This window comes from Schistocerca serialis, chromosome 1 (assembly GCF_023864345.2).
Source record: "Schistocerca serialis cubense isolate TAMUIC-IGC-003099 chromosome 1, iqSchSeri2.2, whole genome shotgun sequence".
NCBI classification, from domain to species: Eukaryota; Metazoa; Arthropoda; class Insecta; order Orthoptera; family Acrididae; genus Schistocerca; species Schistocerca serialis.
The window spans coordinates 1,138,308,793-1,138,332,354 of NC_064638.1; the positions used below are offsets into that span (position 1 = coordinate 1,138,308,793).

The 23,562-nt window shown below is 40.5% G+C and overlaps 1 protein-coding gene across 1 annotated transcript in view; it reads left to right on the plus strand.

Moving 5' to 3' along the window:
* LOC126459482 (putative inorganic phosphate cotransporter) overlaps positions 1–23,562 on the plus strand; it is a 189,456-nt gene that overhangs the window by 90,002 nt on the left and 75,892 nt on the right. The window lies entirely within an intron of this gene.

The following is a 23,562-nucleotide window of genomic DNA, read 5'->3' on the forward strand; positions in this document are numbered from 1 at the left end:
TACCGCTCATCGCTTTTGATGATTTAAAACGCTTCATTATTAAATGTTGCTCCACAGAAAATGTCTACAATTTCCATTCACGCTCAAAAGCAACGGAGACAGACGCCCTGATTAGTAGGCGGGTATTATATTACATTAATCGGCAAGAGCTGAGTATGGCCCGAAATTAATTTTATAGACGGGGACGAAATGAAACCACCTCACTACATTCGATGAATTTATAAATGCTTCATACCTCGTTTCTTTTCCTTTCAAACTCAATTATTTGTGCAACTTTTGGTCAATGTTTGGATGTTTTCGTCAAGCCAGAGTGAGCGTCTGTGGTGTAAAGTGTATTACAGTTCTTGTTTCATTCCTTATGGTAAGTCTATGCGATAAACTGTGTGAATACCTTGCAATGCATGCTCTGTAGCAGTGCAGGAACACTGCAGATTTGGAGTTCATGAAGTATTTATTGTTGATCGGAAGTGATAGTTAAGGTCATCAGATTTAAACCAGAAAAATTTGTCGTTTTGAAGGTTTCAGAGAACGGAAAGGAATTGCTAACGCCGGTGTTAGAAAACGTCTACAGTTAAATGGTATTGCAAAAATTTAGAAGAAGGGAACTATATTAATGAACATGTGCACTTCATAAACAACCTTCTGACATGTTAGACCTATATGACGAACAAAGCTCAAATTTATATCATTGACAGTCGGTTTGAATCTTTTCAGGGTCTATTTTACAGTGAAGCACCTTGGAATTTGCAAAGCAGAAATCCATGATATTAACTTAATTTACTAAGTCGAAATCGGACGAAGATTGATGTTTAAAGGCATTCTTCAGATTTCGCATAAGAAATTTTTACTAGCAGTTTGCAACTCCATTAATTAAAATGGAAAATAAAAGGCTGTAGTCAGCGGCTTCTACCGTGATTCGAACTGCTATGTCTTATAGTACAAGCACTGCAACGCACAAGGGAACCTCTGAGCTAACGACACACTTGCTGCCAGAGGCGGAATATAGTCACTGCGATGTTGCCTGAGCCTCAAAACGCAACCTTAAACACACGAACAGAGGAGGTGGAGATTACTGTTTTAACGTCCCGTCGACAACGATGTCATTAGAGACGAAGCACAAGCTCGGATTAGGGAAGGATGGGGAAGGAAATCGGCCGTGCGCTTCCTAAGGAACCATCCCGGCATTTGCCTGAAGCGATTTAGGGAAATCATTGAAAACCTAAATCAGTATGGCCGGGCGCGGGATTGCACCGTCGTCCTCCCGAATGCACACACAAACAGGTGTTACTTATGTGAAGAACGCCGTTCTTGGAGTCCAGAAATTAAATATACTTTCTAATTGTGTCATCTTGCAGTAGATTATATCGCACGAGTCTTCGATGTGGAAAACGATTGTCAAGTGAATTTAGCTAGGTAACGCCGACCTACACCCGGAAGTAAATGCACTATCGGAGTGTTGACAAATACTTGCTACGACGCTGCTATTTCTAGGCTCTCTGACGAGGCAGCTCTTCAGCGAAATGCTTGCCGTGATTCTCCGATACGGTTCTTCAGAGTGGAGACGCGCGCGCACGTTTGGTTTTTATGCGGCGTTCTCCCCTGATGGTTTCTGACGTCGCCTTGTGGGCTATGTATACATATGAGACATTCAATTATCATCAATCCAGAATCATACAAGTTTCAGCTTCCGGCGTGGAAGAAGGCTGTTGACGCCGACATTATATCATTTCAACGTAGGGAAAGAAAAACGGATCATTCAATGTTTCTCATTCAACATAAAGCATGTGAGATAATTTTCCGTAACGTTCATAATCATCTAAAACTACAAACGAAGTAAAAATACACCGGAAGCTTTTTCGAATTGAATATAACGCTTTGCACCTCGATGTCGAATTTGTCCACTTGCAATCTTTTGCAGCATACACATAGAATGTCATGATTACCACGAGAATGAAGAAATATGTTGGTAAGGATGGAAGCAAGAAGAGACGCAGTCAACAAATATTCTATTCCTCATGGCATTCATTTCATTTGACACGTAAGAAGAGGTAAAGCGGGAATTTACTTTCGTTAACACGAAAGATATGCCGCACATATTGATAACGAGGAAGTCTGCGTCTTCATACGTTTCCTCCTTGAAATCTGTATGCTCTATTATATACTAAGTAGCCCGATCATTGTTTCAGTAATGTTACCCTCTTGTTTGACCCCGTAACGATGAACAGATTCCAAATGCATGTCTCCCTTCCTGGGTTGTTTTTTGTGTTTTATTGCTTGGAATTCCTGAAGCAGATCACTGTGCCTTCCCCCCTCGTGGGTTAGGTCTCAAAACTAAACCGCTTTGTATCCAATGGCATAATTTATTCAGACAGCATCAGCATAAGACTATCAAACAAAGCCTTCCATTTACAGTTGCAGCACTCTAACCAGCACTGACCAAAGTGTAATCCACGGTCATGGTCCTAAATTACCAGCTGTCTGCTACTGTGGCAAAGTCCGTACTACACTTTCGATTCCGCAGCACCATTTTATCTGGTAACACTGTGTAGTTGCACAGTTGTGCTACCAGGTCTGTCCTCACACTGTCAACTTTATGTATCTCACTTCTCCTGTAGCGTAGATCACGAGGAGCCGAAGTAAATGAGTGTATTCTGCATGACGTAACATTCAGTATTCCCTTCTTTCATAGCCACTCTTCATGTGCATCGATACCAAATAGGAATGCGAAAACTCTTGCGAGTGAGAGAATGACAATAACAATCGTAACAAGAACAAGCAAATAATGAATGATGTTTATTCCAACGCAGAACGAGAATGGCTTTAAATATAAAAATCTGTATCTATATCCATATCTATTGATCTTTGAGTTGGCACAATGCAAATATGTTCTTAGCATTTAGTTACTGAATTTAGTTCTGGATGTTTGCAGAGAAAAGGAAAAGTCGGTACTTCTCGCTAGTGTAATATAATGTGAACCAGCAACTACCCTTTCCTTAGAACACGACTCAAGCAGGTCCTCAAGTAGGTAGCAAGGCACTGCTGCATTCTGTTCCCTGACATTGCTCTGATGACGGTTAATGCAGATAGTTCCGATTATGAAATACAAAACGTATTGCAGGTTAGTTCCTAGGATAGTAACATTAAATTTGCGTTGTAGACGGCACATGAACGTAACGACTATCCATATTACTTATCAATATAAAAAGACAATATTTTGGGAATTTAGCAGGATTACTCAAAATGAATTCTGAAATTGGGTGACTGACTGCACAGGTGCTAAACGTCGTCAAGAGTATACGATGTCCTAATCGCATTAGGAATATGAAGATCGTCTTCGACAGCTCGCAACTTTCACATTGCTATCGCCACCCTACTCCAGACAGCCCTCGGTGGAGTTGCACTACGTTGCCGATGTTATGGAAGGCCTTCAAACCGACAACAGACCACATATTGAAAAATACAAGCGAATTCTCTTGCAGCGTAAGCTTATTGTAACTAATCTAAAAATTATTGGAGAGGAACATTGTCCTATTCAAAAAAAGTAAAATGTTACACACTGTTGACGTCAAACGGACATTATCTATGTCCTGTCTTGTGTCCTACTCATCTATAATATCAAGTGTACTATGAAAATGATTATATATAATGGATGATAGGGTAATGCATTGATACCAGATGGTGGGGGCCGGCCGGTGTGGCCGTGCGGTTCTAGGCGCTTCAGTCTGGAACCGCGTGACCGCTACGGTCGCAGGTTCGAATCCTGCCTCGGGCATGGATGTGAGTGATGTCGTTAGGTTAGTTAGGTTTAAGTAGTTCTAAGTTCTAGGGGACTGATGACCTTAGAAGTTAAGTCCCATAGTGCTCAGAGCCATTTGAACTATTTAACACAAAATGACATTAAAAATTAAAGTTATTCACGAGCAGCTAGTTGAGAATATGTATGAACACTAAATGACACGACGAACTGAAATAATATGACGAAGAGTTCAGCGCTCACTGGGAATAGAGCCCCACACATATCGTTGTTGACTACACACAAAGAGACGTCAGCTACCGAATTTTTCTCCACCAGCTGCTCACAATAGCATCTTGAACTTACAGTCATCTCGCAAATAGTTCTGTGTCTCACTGGGAGTTAAAAACGTCAGATATCGTTAGTGTTGACAACGAATGAAAATACATTAAAAATCAAAATTATTATCCACCAGCAGATAGGTGTTCTCCTGATAGAGCTTGATAATACATAATTAAATCTTTAGTGCCGGGCCAGGATTCGATCCCATTCACGCGTAATATGTGAAGTTGTTGAGGAATCTGCAGTTTTGAACAAACAACAAATTGTAGCCGAGCTGTATTGCCACGAAGGGATCAAATTCCGCGTTAAGGGCGGTCTGAGTTGCATTCCCAGTTTAGAACCAATTTTATCGACATACAGAAGCTCAAATAAAAGATGGAATAAGTGTCCTGTGACCATACATAGCGTTTGTGTCGTCACTTGAAATAAATAACTAGTATAAGAAAGGTTACTGGTGATAGAGTTTCTACATGTCGCCACTCCAGACTTTATTGTGGTTCAACCTACCGTCTACGTGGTAAAGAAGGAATATCATCTTTAATGTGAATTTTCAGACCACGCAGCCATTATATCTCCTTCACTTGGTGTAGCCAGGAGAGAATGGAATCTGTCTCTCCCTATCTAAAATCATTGACGGAAGTGGGAATCGAACCCAGACCATAGGTATAACAACCTACCATCCGTCCAACAGACCACGAAATCCTCTTCTCTGCGAGTCATTTTTCTATCGTAACGGAGTTGCGCCACGCTGGATGAGAATTCTGACACACAGGCTCCCTATAGTAATTTGCAGCATGTTCAGTAAATTCATTTACTTGGTTGACCGAATCACCATGAACTAGCTGCCTCGGCTACCCAGTGCATACATTCGACTATTTTGTAATCACAGAAATAAAATCACGTAACTGCCACCTACACACAACTGCCAACAGTGTAGGATGCAGAAGTTTAAATAGGAAGGGTTCCTTTCCACTTGAGCTATTCTATTGCGCTATCTGTTCCTAGAAAACGTCGTTCAGTCCAAAAGAAAAGCTGTAACTGTTTGTCTCTCAGAAGTAAAGACCTGGCCATATGCATAATCTCACAGTGCTGTGGAATCCAAAAGTTCTGGAGGAATAGCTGCCGAGCTCTGGAGCTTATGTAGCTACGTGTCAGCTTGTAGCATAGATAAGATGTCGCGAGTTCGAATACATTCAGTGCTACATTTTTTAAAACGCAATTCTGCTCTCTGCTGAAGGTATCAATCTAATGGAACTTTGAACATTATTTTATTCTTCTTCAAACTTTGTTTGACAGCTTTAACTCAGAACAAGTTTTCTACATGCATGTAATCAATAAACTGCATGTGCATTGTCAGACTGTCATAGGTAACATCAGAGAATTCGCATATATCGTTGATGATTAATTTCTCTATCATGTTTACTATTGTTTTAACAACACTAAAGGAAACCTTACGAAAATTGTCCACTGTATTATAAGAAATGAAATAAAACTAACCATGATAACCTTACGACGAAAGTATCTATACACAAGCATGCCTCTATCGACACGAATTAGTAAAATACTACTCACTTAGATTTTGATTGGGTCTGTGTTTAATTGGTATGCTGTGTCATACTCAAGAGGTATGCAAATGTGGCAATTCATAAATTTAGTTACGTATTCCTAGAAACCCAAAATTCGCTTGGCAGCAGCGGAAAGAGACCTTACCTGTTGTGCAGCATTGTAAGTTTTTCAACATTGCACTATGATCTGAAAGCATTTTCTTGCGATTTCCTTATTGATGTTTGATCTGACTGCTTGTAGCTCTTTCACAGAAGCGATAAAAACGTTACAGTCAGTGAGACTGGAACTGCGAACCGTAACTGACGCTTTTTCACAGGTCAGCACGTTACCACAGAGCTGGCGAGGAGGTATGTGTGTGTGAGCTTCCTATTACGAGGGCAATAGGAACTCGAACTCGTAAACCGCTATTTGAAGGTCGAGATTAGTTGCGGTTTCCACCTGCAACGACTTTCCTGGGCTGAAAACCGTAAATTTTCAATCTTTTGTTACCCTTCAAGCGATAATAACTCAGATTATTCAATGGAAATGACAGGTAAAATCTAGTGAACTTTGAGGCTTAATTCCGTGCACACCAGGAAGTAACTCGTCGATCACAGAGTTGCCAAACATACGTTGCCTTGTTGCCAAATCTCAGTTACAGTACCAGCAGGAAGAAGACGAACCGATGTGATCCTACAGCGGTCTGGGAAGTGACCATAGCTGGTGTCTCCAAGTCGCGGCTGCTACGGCCTGGAATACGTAATGCGTCTGATTCGCTTTCTGTAACTAGGTTTAGGGACTGGAGCGTAGTTACTAATAATACTCAGAACTGACTGCAAATTGAGCATCATAAATCAGTAACTCTCATTGTTGTTTTTATATTTCTTTCGTAAGTGTACTCAAAACTAAGAAAGTCATTCACACGCGTTTTCGTGCCTCGCCGATAGTCGAGCACAACATACAAATAAAAATAAAAAAGAATGTGTGTGTGTGTGTGTGTGTGTGTGTGTGTGTGTGTGTTTGTGAGAGAGAGAGAGAGAGAGAGAGATAAATAAAAAGCAATGAGAGAAAGTGTAAAAAATTGTTGTAAAGAAATTGAATCATGGTATTTAAAGAAATCTTTCATTAAAATGACACGTTCCACATCATTACGAAATGTCGCATTCATGATCTATGGAACAAGAGTTAATCTAATGTAATCTAATCTAATCTAATCACATCATATTGATGATTAGCCATGAAGAGTCATGAATTACCGAAATTTTGGCCCATACCAGTAACCAAATCTAAACTTGAAAATAAAAGACGACAATTTTTGTAATAAACCGTGACTCCTATCAAGACCCTTTCGTCCCTGTTATCTAACCACGAAAGATGTCTGATATACCTCCATTCTGAAGTAACAAAGTGTGCATGCATTTAAAGATGATGTGCATGATGTGAAGTTCTGTGACGGAGATACGAACCCAACACGTAATCCGATTGTTAACTAAGAAAAATCAAATGTTACGTATCGGTTTTTCTTACGAGCCGCTAGGTGTCTGAATCTAAAATAAGGATACAAACTTTTGTGCCTAAGCGACAATCGAACTGCACACCTACCGTGCATCCACGAATATAGCTTAAGTATCAGTTGCTTACTCATGAACAGTAAGATGTGTGCTTGTTTGACCAGAAATAACGACACCTGTTGCGATTGTTGGAAACACATGAACAGACATTGAAATTGCGCGTTAATTTTCACTAGCAGGTGGGCGTGCACTTGATAAAGCTAGAAATGAAATTATGAATATTTTTGTACTGGATCAGGTTTCAGACCCACATACTTACCTTTGGAGGAGACCTAGAGAAGATTGCAGTCTTGGGGAAAGGAACGAAATGACTGAACTATACTGTTCCGAGAGATTCAGATCCTCGAAAGAGGAGATACGAATTCGAATCACAGTCCAGCACCAAATTTTTAAACGTCTCTAGTTCAATCAAGTACAAGTAAAATAAGAGCCCTGTCCCTTTAAATGGCTATCGGTTCATCAAATAAAATAAAATTTTCTAATGTAAGTAAGCTTACTGGCGACTGTATTTCTGTTTACCATGACTTCCGCTGTGTCATTTCCCAACGTAAACCAGCTCTGCCCAGTTGGTAATGAAGGAACATGATGTTTAATGCGGATTCTGGATTATAACGTCTTTCTCTTGAGGTTACCACAGGTAAAATAAATCTGTTTGTGCCTATTAAAAGAAAATGCCTGAACCCACGCATTGCACCTGTGATAGCTCGTTCCACCATACCATTGTGGCCACATTACCCAGCCCCAAGAGTGTGCTGTAACGGATGATGTGCTTAGCTTACAAAATTAGTCACGGTGGAAAAAATGCGAGTCTATTAAATGGTCAAGTAGAAGCAAGCTTCTGACGCAGAGATTATGCCATTCTCATGTCAGCAGGATGTAAAGACTCTTCTAGGCATCATAGGCTGGATGTGAAGCCATTTTGATTTTTCACAAATTCAGCAAATTTCTTAGTTCGAGAAAATCCACTGTGAAGTGTGAAGTTGCCGGATAATTCGATTATTACTGTTATTATTACTACCATTTTATTCATACCGCTGCTGGAACACGACCGTAGTCTTCAGGTAAAACGCGAGACCAGCTAATATGACGACTGGCGACCGAAAGCACATATCGACAAAATTTTTATCGCCCCTTTCCTCTCAGTGCTGAAGCTATGAGTGTAATTCAAGCGAATCTACAATATCATATCAGCTGGTCTCGCGTTTTACCTCAAGACTACGGTCGTAGTCAAGAGTAATGTACTAAGACTGGAGTCAAGACTTCCTCTGGGAAGTGCCGCAGTCTACATGTTGCTAGATCGAGCATATTGCCAGACATAGAATTCTGAGAGGAGCACGACTGTATTGTCCACCTTACGTGGACGACTCGGCGGTCAATTTTTTGGTCTGAGACTGTATCTACAACACATATTGCACGCTGAAGACCCAGAAGAATTTAAAAAAAAAGTAGTTTATGAGAGCAACGTTAACCATAGCGTTCGAAGTATTCATAGTATTGTATACGTGTGTGTAAACGCCTTCCAATGACCACTCAAGAAAGACAAGGATACACAGTCTAGCTCCAATATTATAAATACGCCTCAGTTTGTGGATGAACTCAGACTTAGGTTGATAATAATTGTGAAAATTTAGCAGCACTGTACCCAATGGTGTTAAACTCGTTTTCAACCAATGATTCCCACAGCTACAGGGATACTACTTGTGATACCTCTTAGACAAAATACTTAAGCATTGTTATCAGACGAAAAGATCAACCTGACACAAACTGTGGGAAGTTTGTTTTACAACCTTCGTACCTGGATATTCAGCTTTTTCCTATTTGAGATATCTGTGAACGTTGCTGCTTAAGACGTTTTAAGCAGAAACTAAATTCCCTCAGCTTCGACAATGTTTAAAGAAATCGTCTTATTGGCACTAAATCGTGGTTTGTGAATTGTTTACCGGCCGTACTCTGCCGTATTTTGCCGGTTGGAAGGCAAAAGCTTACTGACAAATTTCACACAGAAATTACTGTTACAGTGTACTTATGGAGCCAAATGAGTGAATTGCGTATTTTCCGGTGAGAAAGAGCACTGGCAAACAGTCTTCGCTACATTAGGTTATTTAAACTGGTGTCACTCTGAGCTAAAATTTATGGTCAGCGACTAAGTGTAAGGTCAACGTTTCGGATGCGAGTTTTGCGACTGTGAAATACTTTCGTACATTATAGAAGCGAATATTAAATTTGAACTAATATTGCGAAAATTTTGTACTTGGACAGCTTAGAATGAAAATACTTCTGTTTATTTAAAAGGGAAACAATAGATTTTCTAAAACACTGTCTGTCATACACAACTTGAAACAGGTCATGTCGACCAAATCATGTGGAAGAACTAACAGCAACGTATATCGGAAGGCAGTAAGATCTCTTGCCTTTTGGTTTGTCAGTACTCGATAGCCATTTCTAGGCGAAAGTAAATGAAGAAAGGCACTGCGTTTTTGTTACCAAGTAACGTCTTCGTCAATTACTTTATTTTTAAAGTAATCTACGAGTAATTGCTGGTGTTTGATATTAACATGAAAAGGATTCCGTAGACAGGGAAAGAACCTGTTCTTGGGAAACTACATCTATAGTGACCAAAAGGCATTAAATGATGTTCAAGCACTTGTGTTACAGCAGCGGTATGAATAAAATGATAGTAATAATAACAGTAATAATCGAATTATCCGGCAACTTCACACTTCACAGTGGATTTTCTCGAACTAAGAAATTTGCTGAATTTGTGAAAAATCAAAATGGCTTCACATCCAGCCTATGATGCCTAGAAGAGTCTTTACATCCTGCTGACATGAGAATAGCATAATCTCTGCGTCAGAAGCTTGCTTCTACTTGACCATTTAATAGACTCGCATTTTTTCCACCGTGACTAATTTTGTAAGCTAAGCACATCATCCGTTACAGCACACTCTTGGGGCTGGGTAATGTGGCCACAATGGTATGGTGGAACGAGCTATCACAGGTGCAATGCGTGGGTTCAGGCATTTTCTTTTAAGAGGCACAAACAGATTTATTTTACCTGTGGTAACCTCAAGAGAAAGACGTTATAATCCAGAATCCCCATTAAACATCATGTTCCTTCATTACCAACTGGGCAGAGCCGGTTTACGTTGGGAAATGACACAGCGGAAGTCATGGTAAACAGAAATACAGTCGCCAGTAAGCTTACTTACATTAGAAAATTTTATTTTATTTGATGAACCGATAGCCATTTAAAGGGACAGGGCTCTTATTTTACTTGTACTTGATTGAACTAGAGACGTTTAAAAATTTGGTGCTGGACTGTGATTCGAATTCGTATCTCCTCTTTCGAGGATCTGAATCTCTCGGAACAGTATAGTTCAGTCATTTCGTTCCTTTTCCCAAGACTGCAATCTTCTCTAGGTCTCCTCCAAAGGTAAGTATGTGGGTCTGAAACCTGATCCAGTACAAAAATATTCATAATTTCACTTCTAGCTTTATCAAGTGCACACCCACCTGCTAGTGAAAATTAACGCGCAATTTCAATGTCTGTTCATGTGTTTCCAACAATCGCAACGGGTGTCGTTATTTCTGGTCAAACACGCACACATCTTACTGTTCATGAGTAAGCAACTGATACTTAAGCTATATTCGTGGATGCACGGTAGGTGTGCAGTTCGATTGTCGCTTAGGCACAAAAGTTTGTATCCTTATTTTAGATTCAGACACCTAGCGGCTCGTAAGAAAAACCGATACGTAACATTTGATTTTTCTTAGTTAACAATCGGATTACGTGTTGGGTTCGTATCTCCGTCACAGAACTTCACATCATGCACATCATCTTTAAATGCATGCACACTTTGTTACTTCAGAATGGAGGTATATCAGACATCTTTCGTGGTTAGATAACAGGGACGAAAGGGTCTCGATAGGAGTCACGGTTTATTACAAAAATTGTCGTCTTTTATTTTCCAGTTTAGATTTGGTTACTGGTATGGGCCAAAATTTCGGTAATTCATGACTCTTCATGGCTAATCATCAATATGATGTGATTAGATTAGATTAGATTACATTAGATTAACTCTTGTTCCATAGATCATGAATGCGACATTTCGTAATGATGTGGAACGTGTCATTTTAATGAAAGATTTCTTTAAATACCATGATTCAATTTCTTTACAACAATTTTTTACACTTTCTCTCATTGCTTTTTATTTATCTCTCTCTCTCTCTCTCTCTCTCTCACAAACACACACACACACACACACACACACACACACACACACACACACACACACACATTCTTTTTTATTTTTATTTGTATGTTGTGCTCGACTATCGGCGAGGCACGAAAACGCGTGTGAATGACTTTCTTAGTTTTGAGTACACTTACGAAAGAAATATAAAAACAACAATGAGAGTTACTGATTTATGATGCTCAATTTGCAGTCAGTTCTGAGTATTATTAGTAACTACGCTCCAGTCCCTAAACCTAGTTACAGAAAGCGAATCAGACGCATTACGTATTCCAGGCCGTAGCAGCCGCGACTTGGAGACACCAGCTATGGTCACTTCCCAGACCGCTGTAGGATCACATCGGTTCGTCTTCTTCCTGCTGGTACTGTAACTGAGATTTGGCAACAAGGCAACGTATGTTTGGCAACTCTGTGATCGACGAGTTACTTCCTGGTGTGCACGGAATTAAGCCTCAAAGTTCACTAGATTTTACCTGTCATTTCCATTGAATAATCTGAGTTATTATCGCTTGAAGGGTAACAAAAGATTGAAAATTTACGGTTTTCAGCCCAGGAAAGTCGTTGCAGGTGGAAACCGCAACTAATCTCGACCTTCAAATAGCGGTTTACGAGTTCGAGTTCCTATTGCCCTCGTAATAGGAAGCTCACACACACATACCTCCTCGCCAGCTCTGTGGTAACGTGCTGACCTGTGAAAAAGCGTCAGTTACGGTTCGCAGTTCCAGTCTCACTGACTGTAACGTTTTTATCGCTTCTGTGAAAGAGCTACAAGCAGTCAGATCAAACATCAATAAGGAAATCGCAAGAAAATGCTTTCAGATCATAGTGCAATGTTGAAAAACTTACAATGCTGCACAACAGGTAAGGTCTCTTTCCGCTGCTGCCAAGCGAATTTTGGGTTTCTAGGAATACGTAACTAAATTTATGAATTGCCACATTTGCATACCTCTTGAGTATGACACAGCATACCAATTAAACACAGACCCAATCAAAATCTAAGTGAGTAGTATTTTACTAATTCGTGTCGATAGAGGCATGCTTGTGTATAGATACTTTCGTCGTAAGGTTATCATGGTTAGTTTTATTTCATTTCTTATAATACAGTGGACAATTTTCGTAAGGTTTCCTTTAGTGTTGTTAAAACAATAGTAAACATGATAGAGAAATTAATCATCAACGATATATGCGAATTCTCTGATGTTACCTATGACAGTCTGACAATGCACATGCAGTTTATTGATTACATGCATGTAGAAAACTTGTTCTGAGTTAAAGCTGTCAAACAAAGTTTGAAGAAGAATAAAATAATGTTCAAAGTTCCATTAGATTGATACCTTCAGCAGAGAGCAGAATTGCGTTTTAAAAAATGTAGCACTGAATGTATTCGAACTCGCGACATCTTATCTATGCTACAAGCTGACACGTAGCTACATAAGCTCCAGAGCTCGGCAGCTATTCCTCCAGAACTTTTGGATTCCACAGCACTGTGAGATTATGCATATGGCCAGGTCTTTACTTCTGAGAGACAAACAGTTACAGCTTTTCTTTTGGACTGAACGACGTTTTCTAGTAACAGATAGCGCAATAGAATAGCTCAAGTGGAAAGGAACCCTTCCTATTTAAACTTCTGCATCCTACACTGTTGGCAGTTGTGTGTAGGTGGCAGTTACGTGATTTTATTTCTGTGATTACAAAATAGTCGAATGTATGCACTGGGTAGCCGAGGCAGCTAGTTCATGGTGATTCGGTCAACCAAGTAAATGAATTTACTGAACATGCTGCAAATTACTATAGGGAGCCTGTGTGTCAGAATTCTCATCCAGCGTGGCGCAACTCCGTTACGATAGAAAAATGACTCGCAGAGAAGAGGATTTCGTGGTCTGTTGGACGGATGGTAGGTTGTTATACCTATGGTCTGGGTTCGATTCCCACTTCCGTCAATGATTTTAGATAGGGAGAGACAGATTCCATTCTCTCCTGGCTACACCAAGTGAAGGAGATATAATGGCTGCGTGGTCTGAAAATTCACATTAAAGATGATATTCCTTCTTTACCACGTAGACGGTAGGTTGAACCACAATAAAGTCTGGAGTGGCGACATGTAGAAACTCTATCACCAGTAACCTTTCTTATACTAGTTATTTATTTCAAGTGACGACACAAACGCTATGTATGGTCACAGGACACTTATTCCATCTTTTATTTGAGCTTCTGTATGTCGATAAAATTGGTTCTAAACTGGGAATGCAACTCAGACCGCCCTTAACGCGGAATTTGATCCCTTCGTGGCAATACAGCTCGGCTACAATTTGTTGTTTGTTCAAAACTGCAGATTCCTCAACAACTTCACATATTACGCGTGAATGGGATCGAATCCTGGCCCGGCACTAAAGATTTAATTATGTATTATCAAGCTCTATCAGGAGAACACCTATCTGCTGGTGGATAATAATTTTGATTTTTAATGTATTTTCATTCGTTGTCAACACTAACGATATCTGACGTTTTTAACTCCCAGTGAGACACAGAACTATTTGCGAGATGACTGTAAGTTCAAGATGCTATTGTGAGCAGCTGGTGGAGAAAAATTCGGTAGCTGACGTCTCTTTGTGTGTAGTCAACAACGATATGTGTGGGGCTCTATTCCCAGTGAGCGCTGAACTCTTCGTCATATTATTTCAGTTCGTCGTGTCATTTAGTGTTCATACATATTCTCAACTAGCTGCTCGTGAATAACTTTAATTTTTAATGTCATTTTGTGTTAAATAGTTCAAATGGCTCTGAGCACTATGGGACTTAACTTCTAAGGTCATCAGTCCCCTAGAACTTAGAACTACTTAAACCTAACTAACCTAACGACATCACTCACATCCATGCCCGAGGCAGGATTCGAACCTGCGACCGTAGCGGTCACGCGGTTCCAGACTGAAGCGCCTAGAACCGCACGGCCACACCGGCCGGCCCCCACCATCTGGTATCAATGCATTACCCTATCATCCATTATATATAATCATTTTCATAGTACACTTGATATTATAGATGAGTAGGACACAAGACAGGACATAGATAATGTCCGTTTGACGTCAACAGTGTGTAACATTTTACTTTTTTTGAATAGGACAATGTTCCTCTCCAATAATTTTTAGATTAGTTACAATAAGCTTACGCTGCAAGAGAATTCGCTTGTATTTTTCAATATGTGGTCTGTTGTCGGTTTGAAGGCCTTCCATAACATCGGCAACGTAGTGCAACTCCACCGAGGGCTGTCTGGAGTAGGGTGGCGATAGCAATGTGAAAGTTGCGAGCTGTCGAAGACGATCTTCATATTCCTAATGCGATTAGGACATCGTATACTCTTGACGACGTTTAGCACCTGTGCAGTCAGTCACCCAATTTCAGAATTCATTTTGAGTAATCCTGCTAAATTCCCAAAATATTGTCTTTTTATCTTGATGAGTAATATGGATAGTCGTTACGTTCATGTGCCGTCTACAACGCAAATTTAATGTTACTATCCTAGGAACTAACCTGCAATACGTTTTGTATTTCATAATCGGAACTATCTGCATTAACCGTCATCAGAGCAATGTCAGGGAACAGAATGCAGCAGTGCCTTGCTACCTACTTGAGGACCTGCTTGAGTCGTGTTCTAAGGAAAGGGTAGTTGCTGGTTCACATTATATTACACTAGCGAGAAGTACCGACTTTTCCTTTTCTCTGCAAACATCCAGAACTAAATTCAGTAACTAAATGCTAAGAACATATTTGCATTGTGCCAACTCAAAGATCAATAGATATGGATATAGATACAGATTTTTATATTTAAAGCCATTCTCGTTCTGCGTTGGAATAAACATCATTCATTATTTGCTTGTTCTTGTTACGATTGTTATTGTCATTCTCTCACTCGCAAGAGTTTTCGCATTCCTATTTGGTATCGATGCACATGAAGAGTGGCTATGAAAGAAGGGAATACTGAATGTTACGTCATGCAGAATACACTCATTTACTTCGGCTCCTCGTGATCTACGCTACAGGAGAAGTGAGATACATAAAGTTGACAGTGTGAGGACAGACCTGGTAGCACAACTGTGCAACTACACAGTGTTACCAGATAAAATGGTGCTGCGGAATCGAAAGTGTAGTACGGACTTTGCCACAGTAGCAGACAGCTGGTAATTTAGGACCATGACCGTGGATTACACTTTGGTCAGTGCTGGTTAGAGTGCTGCAACTGTAAATGGAAGGCTTTGTTTGATAGTCTTATGCTGATGCTGTCTGAATAAATTATGCCATTGGATACAAAGCGGTTTAGTTTTGAGACCTAACCCACGAGGGGGGAAGGCACAGTGATCTGCTTCAGGAATTCCAAGCAATAAAACACAAAAAACAACCCAGGAAGGGAGACATGCATTTGGAATCTGTTCATCGTTACGGGGTCAAACAAGAGGGTAACATTACTGAAACAATGATCGGGCTACTTAGTATATAATAGAGCATACAGATTTCAAGGAGGAAACGTATGAAGACGCAGACTTCCTCGTTATCAATATGTGCGGCATATCTTTCGTGTTAACGAAAGTAAATTCCCGCTTTACCTCTTCTTACGTGTCAAATGAAATGAATGCCATGAGGAATAGAATATTTGTTGACTGCGTCTCTTCTTGCTTCCATCCTTACCAACATATTTCTTCATTCTCGTGGTAATCATGACATTCTATGTGTATGCTGCAAAAGATTGCAAGTGGACAAATTCGACATCGAGGTGCAAAGCGTTATATTCAATTCGAAAAAGCTTCCGGTGTATTTTTACTTCGTTTGTAGTTTTAGATGATTATGAACGTTACGGAAAATTATCTCACATGCTTTATGTTGAATGAGAAACATTGAATGATCCGTTTTTCTTTCCCTACGTTGAAATGATATAATGTCGGCGTCAACAGCCTTCTTCCACGCCGGAAGCTGAAACTTGTATGATTCTGGATTGATGATAATTGAATGTCTCATATGTATACATAGCCCACAAGGCGACGTCAGAAACCATCAGGGGAGAACGCCGCATAAAAACCAAACGTGCGCGCGCGTCTCCACTCTGAAGAACCGTATCGGAGAATCACGGCAAGCATTTCGCTGAAGAGCTGCCTCGTCAGAGAGCCTAGAAATGGCAGCGTCGTAGCAAGTATTTGTCAACACTCCGATAGTGCATTTACTTCCGGGTGTAGGTCGGCGTTACCTCGCTAGATTCACTTGACAATCGTTTTCCACATCGAAGACTCGTGCGATATAATCTACTGCAAGATGACACAATTAGAAAGTATATTTAATTTCTGGACTCCAAGAACGGCGTTCTTCACATAAGTAACACCTGTTTGTGTGTGCATTCGGGAGGACGACGGTGCAATCCCGCGCCCGGACATACTGATTTAGGTTTTCAATGATTTCCCTAAATCGCTTCAGGCAAATGCCGGGATGGTTCCTTAGGAAGCGCACGGCCGATTTCCTTCCCCATCCTTCCCTAATCCGAGCTTGTGCTTCGTCTCTAATGACATCGTTGTCGACGGGACGTTAAAACAGTAATCTCCACCTCCTCTGTTCGTGTGTTTAAGGTTGCGTTTTGAGGCTCAGGCAACATCGCAGTGACTATATTCCGCCTCTGGCAGCCAGTGTGTCGTTAGCTCAGAGGTTCCCTTGTGCGTTCCAGTGCTTGTACTATAAGACATAGCAGTTCGAATCACGGTAGAAGCCGCTGACTACAGCCTTTTATTTTCCATTTTAATTAATGGAGTTGCAAACTGCTAGTAAAAATTTCTTATGCGAAATCTGAAGAATGCCTTTAAACATCAATCTTCGTCCGATTTCGACTTAGTAAATTAAGTTAATATCATGGATTTCTGCTTTGCAAATTCCAAGGTGCTTCACTGTAAAATAGACCCTGAAAAGATTCAAACCGACTGTCAACGATATAAATTTGAGCTTTGTTCGTCATATAGGTCTAACATGTCAGAAGGTTGTTTATGAAGTGCACATGTTCATTAATATAGTTCCCTTCTTCTAAATTTTTGCAATACCATTTAACTGTAGACGTTTTCTAACACCGGCGTTAGCAATTCCTTTCCGTTCTCTGAAACCTTCAAAACGACAAATTTTTCTGGTTTAAATCTGATGACCTTAACTATCACTTCCGATCAACAATAAATACTTCATGAACTCCAAATCTGCAGTGTTCCTGCACTGCTACAGAGCATGCATTGCAAGGTATTCACACAGTTTATCGCATAGACTTACCATAAGGAATGAAACAAGAACTGTAATACACTTTACACCACAGACGCTCACTCTGGCTTGACGAAAACATCCAAACATTGACCAAAAGTTGCACAAATAATTGAGTTTGAAAGGAAAAGAAACGAGGTATGAAGCATTTATAAATTCATCGAATGTAGTGAGGTGGTTTCATTTCGTCCCAGTCTATAAAATTAATTTCGGGCCATACTCAGCTCTTGCCGATTAATGTAATATAATACCCGCCTACTAATCAGGGCGTCTGTCTCCGTTGCTTTTGAGCGTGAATGGAAATTGTAGACATTTTCTGTGGAGCAACATTTAATAATGAAGCGTTTTAAATCATCAAAAGCGATGAGCGGTAGCAGGCGTTTTCGATAACGAACGGGAGAGTGCAGCGCCGCTGCTGTCGCCACGGCCGCTGCCAGTAGCCAGCAAATGGATCCCGGAGCTTTGCCGCATACGGCGTCCAGAGGAGGACAGTCTGCAGGAAATCTGCCGCAAAATCGTTACTGGATAAAATTTTGATATCGGTGTGTCACAAAGCGAAATAGATTGAATCTGCACTACCTTTACATTGACGTCTTCAGCATTCAGACAAAAGAGGCTATAAAAATATTTTATGCCAGCTGCTCTCGATCCACTGACATTATGAACAGAAACAACGCACTCTACCGCTAGACCACAGGCGTAATCAGCCTAGAGTTTTTCTATCATGGGACAAGTTGTCCTCCAGGAAGTGCCGCAGTCTACAGTGTTGCCAGATTGTGCAGATAACCGGACTTAGAGAATTAGCGAGTTGGCCAGTTTTTTTGTCCCATGTCGCGATCGGCGTGGACTTAGCCTCTGGAGCGGCCGGCCGCCGGTCAAGTTTTATGTCAAAGAGTGTACGTAGTGTATGAACCACAATAAGTACAAAAATAGCCAAAGAATATTTATACATGCTGATATAATGGTCGTCCTCGAAATAGGACACTGGGATCTAACAGTATCGTATAACATACTAAACTGTATTCAAGTCTTAACTATTTATTTCTTGTGAAATGGTACAAAACACTTCACACACAGTGTTACACGGCATTTAACACAATATGTTTTTGGTTTCCCGTTGCATTTAGCTCTTACACATCTTCTTTGCGTGCGTCTTTTGTCAGTCATTTGACCAGTTCCATCAAACCTGATGTCTGGTATCACTCTCAACTGACTTGATGGGTATTCCGTTGGACGTCCAATATTCGGTCTTCCAGCGTCCAATTTTAGGTACGTAACTGTAACTGCACTTCTGAAATCCAGTAAATCCTGCGCATTTTTCCCATGTACTAGTCTGTAGAAGAATCAGGCATTTACGAGAGCTATTTCCAGCAAACGTGTAATAGGACCCAGTACCATTCTTTCCCTCTAATTACCTTCGCATATTTTCCAACTAACCAGTCATGGTGGTCAGCACCTCCCATGTACGCGTTATACGACTTCAAAACGGCAGGGTGTTGCACTTGTGCCTTCTTACTTGCTTGTCTACTGTACCGCGTAGCTGCTCCCAAAGGTTCAACTTGGTCAAAATTTGTACCAATTGTAACGCATCTGTTGCCGTGCCATCGAACAAATAAGACTTCACCATTCCTGTCGAACTGGTAGTCATAGTTTTCTCGAACTGTCTTTTTCAGTTCGTTGCTGCTCAGTAGTGGACAGTCACCAACTCGATTCTCTCTGACAGTCCCAGTTGCTCGATAACCCAAATTCCTCAGATGAATCAGAAGATCTCTACTAGTGAAGAAATTGTCAAAGGACACACAATGTTTCTTGGGTTTTTCAATGCAGTCCAACATGTTTAGGACAACTCTTGATCCCAATAGTAGGTCATCCCTTGCAGTATCTTCTGGATCCTTTCCACAGTATAAATCAAATTTGAAACAGCAGCCACTTGCTCTACAAAGAGACCACAACTTATAGCCAAATTTAATAGGCTTGCTTCGTATAAACTGTCCATCTGGAACTGTATTATTTACTAATGGATTACATATTCATCAGCAACAAAATCTGGTAAAAAAACCACTTTCTAAAAAGAAGATACATCAGCAGTAGTAGAGTTTCATATTCGAACGTGCAGCAATACAAATAACTGAAATGCTAACACCAAGGCCCAGTGTCCTATTTCGAGTACACCAAATTTTATAACAATGGAAAACAATGAATATAGTTCCAATTGAGCTAACAATGCAAGTAGTTTAAAAGACACATTGTTGACTATAAATAATCGCAAAAAGATCTTTGCTTCATATTTCAAATATTACTAAATTCTCGATAAATACCTGTAATAACGAAAAGTGTGCCTTAGTATTCAATAATCAATTAATGGTAGGATTAATTGCTTTTAATTTCCTGCAAGCATACAATTGTTACAAAAAGCATCAAAAAATGACGTAGAACAGTAACAGTTGCAAATTAATAATTTATTGTGTATTTATAAATATGTGCTCTGTCCTCAAAATAGGACACTGGTACTTAATGGGTTAAATTTGGGGGTAGTTAATCTGTTATTAAACTGGTTAATCTCGTTAAACTTTAAATTATTGCTTTACAGTAGATTTATCATAAGGTAAATTTAATTGTTTTAACTCGTAATAGTAAACTTTGTTGTGGGTGTAGTGAAATGAGCAAATGGATCAAACGCATTACTGTTGCTTAAGTAAAAATTTTTTGGCTGGGGAAGTTTAGATAGAGCATTGAACATAAGTAACGCAAACTGTTTGACCATTTAATAATTTAGTTTTATAATTATTTAGTTACCAATATTAAACAGTGGGAGAATAAAAATGCAGGAGAATAAGATAGTATCTGATTCTCGGTGCATAAAATATGCTCATCAACGATGCGTCTGCACAATATTCTATTCGAAATTGAACTTTTGGTAGGTTTTAAAGTTTTCAATAGCTTACCAAATGACTTCGTTTCGCAAACGTGTAAAGTAATCATGTTCTTAATAACGAAGTTTACTATACATTGTTCCACAATAGCATGAGACGCATCGCTGGCAATGGCTGCAATGCCAAAAGACTCTCCAAATCTTCTCTGTCGTATTCTTTTAACCGGATTACTGCACCTGGCTCCGCTGTCAGTACCTGAATGCCCGAGCTTGATTTGTTTTCCTCTCAGCCGGACCCTGCCTTCACTGTTTCTTCAAACTATACATACTACGATTCATGCGCTCTCCTTATGTATTGGTTCAAGTTGTTAAGGCACGAACTATGAGCCATAATTGTTGATCTTTTCGGCAAGCACAGTTAACAATCGAAAAGTATTTGTTCCCCAGATATGGATACAAAATTTACGTAATCACTTAAATGCACCCACTGGTTTTAATCGGTTGCAGACCGAGAATCCGATTCCATGATTCAGTTTACACAGTCAATCCACTAACAAAAAGTAGTACTTAACGGGAACTCACTAAACCAACAACAGTAAACACCTGTTTACATCAATCACACGATCGCCCCCTCACAGCTTTACTTCCGCCAGTACCTCGTCTGCTACCTTCCACAGTTCACGGAAGTTGTGCGAAGCTTGCAACGCTAGCACTCCCGGAAGACAGAATATTGCGGGCAAATGGCTTAGCCACAGCCTGAGGGATGTTCCCAGAATGAGTTTTTCACTTGTAGTTAGGAAGGCTGGAGACGAAATACTGGCGGAAGCAAATATTTGAGGAGGGCTGTGGAGTCCTGTGTGAATGGCTTAGGCGGTAAAGCACTTGCTTCCGAAAGGTAAGAGTTGCGAGTTCGAGTTTTTATCTGGCGCACAAGTTTAATCTACCAGGAAGTTTTAAGGAAACGGAAGTTAAAGAGTCCATTAATATGTTTTAATAATAATTTAAAAGTTAATCTTTTAATCAATAGTTAATTTCGTTAATTAACAGTTAAAGGTTTAACGGTCTTGTGTGCAGCTATGTTCACTACTGACAGAGTTATGTGAGTGACTGTAATCTGAGTAATTCCCGTTGTACATATATTGGATGTTTTGACTGATGGGAGAAGGATGAGCAGGTGAAGGAGTAATAGGAAGCGGATGAGTGAGAAGTGCTGGGAAAAGAGATGATGCAGGTTGGTTGGTTGGTTTTGGGGGGAAGAGACCAAACAGCGAGGTCATCGGTCTCATCGGAGTAGAGAAGGACAGGGAAGGAAGTCGGCCGTGCCCTTCAGAAGAACCATCCCGGCATTGGCCTGGAGCGATTTAGGGAAATCGCGGAAAACCTAAATCGGGATGGCCGGACGCGGGATTGAACCGTCGTCCTCCCGAATGCGAGTCCAGTGTGATGATGCAGGGAAATAGTACTGGGAAGGGTAGAGCGAGAATAGGACTGTGGAAAAGAAGGAACAAGGTGAATACGAGAAATGAAAGGTTGGTTTTTTAGAAGTAAAGGTAGGGCGCGAGAGGGCCTGGCAGCATTAAAAGACGATGGGTAGGACCTGACGGTTGAGGATGCGGGAGAAAAATGTTGTGAAGGAGGAAAAGTGGAGATGATTTTGAGAGATATTGGGGAAGGAAGAATACGGGTGGAAGAAATTAGAGGTTGAGGGGAACAGGAAATGAGGAGGAAGAAGTGGTGGAGGAGGAACTGACAGTTCGGGGGACGAGGTATGTAGACAGTTGGAGAAGAGATGGATGTACAAGACATGGAGAAAGGTATGATTTGGGCAAAGTTGGTGGTTGGGGGAGCAGGGGGAACAGAAGGAAAAGGAGGAATGAAGAAGCAGTGGTGCGGTAGAAGAGGCAAAGCATTTATTGTAAATGTTGACTTAATTACAGATGGAAAATTAACTCAGAGTATATGGCAGTGAATTGGTAGTTTCTTTATGACAGGTAACTGCAGCATATTATCCGAGGAGAGCGACATTGCCTGAACCCGCGAATTTGGAAATTAATGAGCAACGATCTGTAGACTGAAAAAAATAGGCAATTTTATATTACCCCATTAGTTTAGTGATCTGTAGTGACTACATTCAAGCTACCCAGGAGAAGGACAATCTACATCATTGTGATGAGATGTAGGCCTGAAACTCCATTCCTTCTGAACGTTGAGAAGAGAAAATTTGCTAAGAAGTACACTCTGTCTTTATACTGGAGGCTGTTACTGTACGTTTGACAGAGAGATCCAAACACATTTGAGGTATTGCAAACGCAGTAACAAAAACGAATCGCATTAGCAGTTGCTGCTGGGATATATAAATTTATTTCCATGCAGTGGCTCTTAAGTTACAAATAAACAGTACGCCTAGGTATTGATTTCGGTTGCTTCTTTGTCAATTTAGTTTTGAAAATTATCACCTAATGGCGGTAGCATGAATTTTCGCCTTGCGCAGCAACAGTATAGGCCAATTTAATTTTCTTGCTTCACATAGAAGCTCTTGATTCGTTTTCAAAAAATGCACGCTATCTGATCAAACGTATCGGGACGCATGATAGCGGGCATTAATATGGGTGTCCATAGTTTGCCTTTATGACGGCGTGAACTCGGTTGGGAAGACTGCCAGTGAGATGTCTGGATGTCTTCGTTGGAATGGCAGAGAGGGTAGTGATGTTGGACCCTGCGGTCTAGAGCCAAGTCCATGTTGGAAGTCACTGAGCTTTCCTGACCGACCTGTTTAGCTGCTGCACAAGTTAAGATTCTCCCTACGAATCTCAGTTTGGCACCTGCTTCTCCTACGATTTGTTTTGTGTGGTCATTCCATCTAAGATCGCTCTGGATAGTCACTCCTAGTTACTCCTAGATACTGTTTGGAGGAGTTTGTCATCAGTGGTGTAGCTGTACAGTAGCAGCTCTTTTTTTTTTCGACGTCTGCGC